The following is a 7267-nucleotide window of genomic DNA, read 5'->3' as shown; positions in this document are numbered from 1 at the left end:
TGATTGGGGTGAAAATTTACAGAGCAAATTCAATTTCCATACAGCAGTTCACATACACTTTGTCTCATGGCATTGACTACAATTTACCACAATGCAGCAGTTCCCCTCCCACTTCCTCCCAATAGTTACCTCTTCCCTGTGTCCATCTCTCCATGCACTCCTGCCCCCTGAGCTGTCTCCCTGTGCATAAATAGCCCCTCTTTCTCCCATGATTTTACTCTCTGAGTGTATCCACCTCAGGTAAATGTTCAACTCATATGCCTGTCTTTTGTTTTGCTGGAAGCCACAGGTGTGGATTCAGTTCCAGACATGAAGGGCAGCTAGGGGTCATAGTCTCAGTGATTCCACCAGGTTCTATCAGACCAGCAAACCTGGTCCCCCCCTTTTTTTTTTCCAAATGATTTTGAGTTTTGTTCCACATTATTCTCCCTCTTTATCCAGGATCTCCTACACAGATCCCCCACCAAGTGGTTGACAGTGGTAGCTAGGCACCATCTAGTTCTTCTGGTCTCATAATCATATAGGCCATGGATCGCATAGTGTGCCAGTCACTAGGATTAATTGTTTCCAAGAATCTTAGGCTTTCTTCATTCTTCTTTATTCTGGATGATGAGAGACTCATCATTGCATCTAGATGGCTGTTTGCAAGCTTTTAAGATCCCAGTCACTACTTGCCAAAGTAGGCGGTGGAACAATGTTTTGTGTAATATGTTATGTCAATTGAGCTTGATGTTCCCTGTGACTATGGTCCCAAGCCCACAGGTTCAACTACTTGGTCCCTCTGGGTAGCTTGCTTTGACCAAGAAATGACTACAACCTTGTCCTTTGTCAGCTCTACTATACAACTGGGAATTCAGATCATAAAAATAAACTTATAGGACCACTGTCTGCCAACCCTATACATGGTCTTGGGTACCCTCCCCCCTGCATAGACATGCCTACTCGTTCAGCCTGCCCACCCATCTATCCACCCGTATACCCATGTTTGCCTTCACTGACAATGTAGTACTACATGTGCAAAAGAGTTTATCTTTGTTGTCTGTACATCCCATGTACCTCTCTATGTCTTTCTCTTCCTAAATGCCAACATGTTGATCACTCATATTTGGTACATTGCCCTTCTCATCACCCAAATCAATACTTATCTCTATCTATCTAACAGTGTTCCTTCCCCTCCCCTTCCACCCCTGGCAACCAACAAAGAAAATTTCCTTCCATATATAAACCTTTCCTTGACTTTTTACAATAACAGACTAATACAATATTTGTCTTTTTGTGATTGACTTATTTCACTCAGCATAATGTCCTCCAAGTTCATCCACGTTATATGGTGTCTTGCAGATTCTGGGTTATTCTTTAGGGTTGCATAGTATTCCATTGTGTGTATGTACCATAGCTTGGTTATCTATTCCTCACTTGATGGACACCTAGGTTGTTTCCATCTTTTGACTATTGTAAATAGTGCTGTGATGAACATGGGTGTTCTTTTCATGGCTCTCAATTCTTTAGGATATATAGCTAGCAGTGAAATGGCTAGATCAAATGGTATTTCTAATTCCAACTTTTTAAGGACTTGCCATACAGTTTTCTACAGTGATTGTATCATTTTACAGTCCCACCAGCAGTGTATGAGAGTCCCCATCTCTCCTCATCCTCACCAGATTTTGTTATTTTCTGTCTTGCTGAACTTTGCTACTAGTGCTAGGGCAAGATGGTATCTCATTGTTGTTTTGATTTACATCTCTCTAATGGCTAATGATTGTGAGCATTTCTTCATATGTTTGTTGGCCACCTGAATATCCTCCTTGGTGAAGTGCCTATTCATGTCTTCTGCTCATTTTTTAATTGGATTGTTTGTCTTTTTGTTATTGAGGTGTTGGAGTTTTCTATAAATTTTAGAGATAAGTCCCTTGTCAGATATGTCATTGCCTAATATTTTTTCACAATCTGTAGGTTCTCTTTTGATTCTTTTGGAGAAGTCTTTGGAAGCATGTAAAAAATTGATTTTTAGAAGGTCCCAATCATCTAGTTTCTCTTCTGTTGTTTTTGCTTAGTGGGTTATGCTTGATAGTCTATTTATGCCATATATTAGGGCCCCTACATTTGTCCCTAGCTTTTCCTTGAGGAACTCTATAGTTTTAAGTTTCACACTGAAGTCTTTGATCCATCTGGAGTTAGGTTTTGTGCATGGAATGAGGTACAGATCTTGTTTTATTTTTCTGCTAAATTTATTCAGTTTTGCCAGCACCATTTATTAAACAAATATTCTCTTCTGCATTTGATGGATTTAAGCCCTTTGTCAAAGATCAGCTGACATAGGTCGATGAATCTATTTCTGGGTTCCCAATTCTATTCCATTGGTCCATGCACCTGTCATTATACCAATACTAGGCAGTTTTGACTACTGTGGCTGTATAGTAGGTTTTGAGATCTGTCAGCATGAGACCTCCTACTTTGTTCTTCTTCTTCAATATATCTTTACTTATCCAAGGTCTCTTTCCTTTCCATATAAAGTTAGTGATTGGTTTTTCCATATCCTTAAAGAATGTTGATGGGATCTGGATTAGGATTGCATTGAATGTACAGATTGCCTTGGGTAGAATTGATATTTTCACAATGTTCAATCTTCCTGTCCACAAGCATGGGATGTTCTTCCATTTATGTAGATCTCTTATGGTTTCCTGAAGTAGTTTTTTTGTAGTTTTCTTTGTACACGTCTTTTGTGTCCCAGGTGAGATTTATTCACAAATATTTTATTTTTTTGGTAGTTATTTTAATACACCACTTTCAAAGAAAGATCAAACAACAGGAAAGAAACTCAACAAAGACACAGAAGAGCTTAACAATACGAATCAACAGCTCGACCTTATAGACATCTACACAGAACTTCACCAAACAACAGCACAATATACATTCTTTTCCAGGGCACATGGAACAATCTCCATGATAGACCTTATGTTAGGCTATAAGGCAAGTCTTAATAAATTTAAAAACATTGAAATACTGCAAAGAATCTTCTCAGATCATAATGCTATCAAATTAGAAATCAACAATAAGAAGACCAATGGGAAAAGGCCAAACACTTGGAAACTGAATAGCACTCTTCCCTACAAAAACTGAGTAAGAGAAGAAATAAAAACTGAGATTCAAGAATCAAACAAGAATGAAAAAACAACATATCAAAATCTTTGGGACACAGCAAAAGCAGTGATGACAGGCCAATTTATAGCAATCAATGCACATATCAAAAAAGAATAAAGAGCCAAAATCAACTCTTCAAACCAAAATCTTCAACAATTAGAAAAAGAACAGCAAGAAAATCCTACAGTCACCAAAAGAAAGGAAATAATCAAGCTTCAAGCAGAAATCAATGAAACAGAAAATAGAAACACAACAGAAAAAAATCAACAAGACTAGAAGTTGGTTTCTTGAAAGGCTTGATAAAATTGGCAAACCGCTGGCAAATTTAATAAAGGAAAAGAGGGAGAGAATGCAAATAACATGAATAACAAATGAAATGAGCGACATCACAATAGAACCAATGGAAATAAAAAAGAATCATATGAGGATACTATGAAGAAATGTACTCCAAGAAATTTGAAAATCTGGAAGAAATGGACAGATTTCTAGAAACACACCACATACCTAAACTAACACAGACTGATGTGGAAAAGTTGAGCAGATCCATAACTAAAGAAGAAATTGAACAGTTCATAAAAAATTACCAATTAAAAAAGTCGAGGCCCAGGTGATTTCACAGGAGAATTCTACCAAATGTTCAGAGAAGAACTGACACCAATCCTAGTCAAACACAGAAACATAGAAAAGGATGGAATCCTCCCACATTCATTTTATGAAGGAAGCATAACATTGATATCAAAACCAGGTAAAGACATCACTCAAAAGGAAAACTACAGACAATATCCCTAATGAATATAGGTGCAAAAATCTTCAACAAAATCCTAGCCATAGACTCCAACATCATATCAAAAAAGTAATTTATTATAAACAAGTGGGGTTCATATCTGGTATGCAAGAATGATTTAACATTAGAAAAACAATCAACGTCCTACACCACATAAATAAAACAAAGGACAAGAAACATGATCATGTCAATCAGTGCAGAAAAGGCATTTGATAAAATCCAACAATTTCTGATCATAACTCTCAGAAAAATAGGAATAGAAAGGACATTACTCAACGTAATAAAAAGCATATATGCAAAACCAACAGCCAACCTTATCCTCAATGGAGAGAGACTAAAACCATTATCCCTGTGAATAGGAACCAGACAAGGATGCCCTCTATCACTACTTCTATTTAACATTGTATTGGAGTCCTAGCCAGGACAATAAGGCAAGAAAGGGAAATCAAACACATCTAAATTGGTAAGGTAGAAGTCAAACTATCCTTATTTGCTGATGACAAGATCCTATACCTAGAAAACCCAAGAAACTCTAAAATATCCACTGGAGCTAATTGAAAGATTTAGCATAGCAGCAGGATGCAAAATCAATATTCAAAAATCAGTTGGATTCCTCTACTCCAGCAAAGAGATTGTTAAAAAAGAAATAAGGAAATTAGTACCATTTACAATTTGTTGTTGTTGTTGTGTGCCATCGAGTCAGACCCGACTCATAGCGACCCCTCCTTGGGTTTCCGAGGCAGTATCACTACGGAAGTAGATTGCCCCATCTTCCTTCCGAGGCGTGGCTGGTGGGTTTGAACCGCCAGCCTTCTGGTTAGCAGTCAAGTGCCTTAGCCACTATGCTACCAGAGTTCACTTTACAATAGCTACCAAAAAAGTAAAATACTTGGGAATAAATCTTACCAGGGACACAAAAGACCTATACAAAGAAAAGAATAAAAAAACTACTTCAAGAAACCATAAGAGATCTACATAAATCAAAGAACATCCCATGCTCTTGGATAGGAAGATTGATCATTGTGAAAATACCAATACTACCCAAAGCAATCTATACTTTCAATGCAATCCCAATCCAGATCCCATCAACATTCTTTAGGGATATGGAAAAACCAATCACTAACTTTATATGGAAAGGAAAGAGACCTCAGATAAGCAAAGCACTATTGAAGAAGAAGAACAAAGTAGGAGGTCTCATACTGCTGAATCTCAAAACCTACTATACAGCCACAGTAGTCAAATTGCCTGGTATTGGTATAATGACAGACACATAGACCAATGGAATAGAATTGACAACCCAGAAATAGATCCACTGACCTATGGTCAGCTGATCTTTGACAAAGGGCCTAAATCCATTAAATGGAGAAGAGAATGTTTGTTTAATAAATGGTGTTGGCAAAACTGGATATCCATTTGCAGAAAAATGAAACAAGGTTTGTACCTCACACCATACACAAAAACTAACTCCAGATGGATCGAAGACATAAATATGAAGCTTAAAACTAAGAAGTTCCTCAAGGAAAACTAGGGGCAAATGTATGGGCCCTAATATGTGGCATAAATAGACTATCAAGCATAACCTAAAGTGCACAAACAGCAGAAGAGAAGCTAGATGAATGGGACCTTTTTAAAACTGAATTTTTATGTGCTTTCAAAGTCTTCTCCAAAAGAGCCAAAAGAGAACCTACAGATTGGGAAAAAATATTAGGCAATGACATATCTGACAAGGAACTTATCTCTAAAATTTATAAAAAACTCCAACACCTCAACAACAAAAAGACAAACAATCCAATAAAAAAAATGGGCAGAAGACATGAATAGACACTTCACCAAGGAGGATATACAGGTGGCCAACAAATATATGAAGAAATGCTCACGATCATTAACCATTAAATAGATGCAAATCAAAACAACATATGAGATACCATTTGCCCTAGCACTAGTAGTAAAGTTCAGCAAGACAGAAAATAACAAATGCTGGCGAGGATATGGAGAGATTTGGACTTTCATACACTGTTGGTGGGACTGTCAAATGATACAACCACTGTGGAAAGCAGTGTGGTGATTCCTTAAAAAGTTGGAATTAGAAATACCATTTGATCCAGCCATTCCATTACTAGGTATGTATCCTAAAGAAGTGAGAGCCAGGACAAGAACGGATATATGCACACCAATGTTTATCACAGCACTATTCACAATAGCCAAAAGATGGAAACAACCTAGGTGCCCAATCAACAGAAGAATGGATAACCAAACTATGATACTTACACACAATGGAATATTATGCAACCCTAAAGAATAACATGGAATCAGCAAAACACCACAAAACATATATGAACTTGGAGAACATTATGCTGAGTGAAATAAGTCAATCACAGAAAGAAAAATATTGTATTAGTTCATTATTGTAAAATGTCAATGAAAGGTTCATATATGGAAGGAAATTTTCTTTGTTGGTTGCCAGGGGTGGGAGGGGAGAGGAGGGAACCCTGTTAGATAGGTAGAGACAAGTGGTGATTTGGGAAGAGAAGGACAACATACCAAATGTGAGTGATCAACACAGTGGCATTGAGGAAGAGGAAGGCATAGAGAGTTACATGGGAGGTACAGACAACAAAGATGAACCCTTTGGCACATACAGTACTGCATTGTCAGTGAAGGCAAACATGGATGTATGGGTGGATAGATGAGTGGACAGGCTGAACTGTTAGGTATGTCTATGCAGGGGATAGTATATAGGTTTGGCAGATAATGGTTCTACAAGTATATTGCTATGTTTTATAAGAATTCCATGGTGTATGTTACAGCTGACAAGGGAAAAGGCTCTAGTCACTTCTGGGACATAGCCTTCTACCAAGAAGGAGTGAATAGTTGGTCCTGTGGGCTCTGGACCACAGTCCCAGGGGACATCAAGCTCAATTGGCATAACATACTACACAAAACATTGTTCCACATCCTACTTTGGCAAGTAGTGACTGGGATCTGAAAATCTTGCAAGTGGTGATCTAGATGCAACGATGGGTCTCTCCTCATCCAGAGCAAAGAAGAATGAAGAAAACCAAAATTCATGGAAACAATTAGTCCAAGTGACTGGACACCATGTGATCCTCAGCCTACATGACTATGAGACCAGAAGAACAAGATGATGCCCAGCTACCACTATCAACCACATGGAGGGGAATCTATGTAGGGGATCTTGGATAGAGTGGTACAACAATGTGGAACAAAACTCATAATCATTTGGAAAAAAAATCTGATAGAGCTTATGGAACCCTGAGACTATGGCCCCTAGCTGCCCATCTGGACTTGAACCCACCCCTGTGGCTTCCAGCCAAACAAAAA

Source organism: Orycteropus afer, unplaced genomic scaffold, assembly GCF_000298275.1.
Source record: "Orycteropus afer afer isolate SDZICR_OR568_19922 unplaced genomic scaffold, OryAfe1.0 scaffold00012, whole genome shotgun sequence".
NCBI classification, from domain to species: Eukaryota; Metazoa; Chordata; class Mammalia; order Tubulidentata; family Orycteropodidae; genus Orycteropus; species Orycteropus afer.
The sequence above is the reverse complement of the archived record's forward strand: the minus strand, read 5'-3'. Positions refer to the sequence as shown.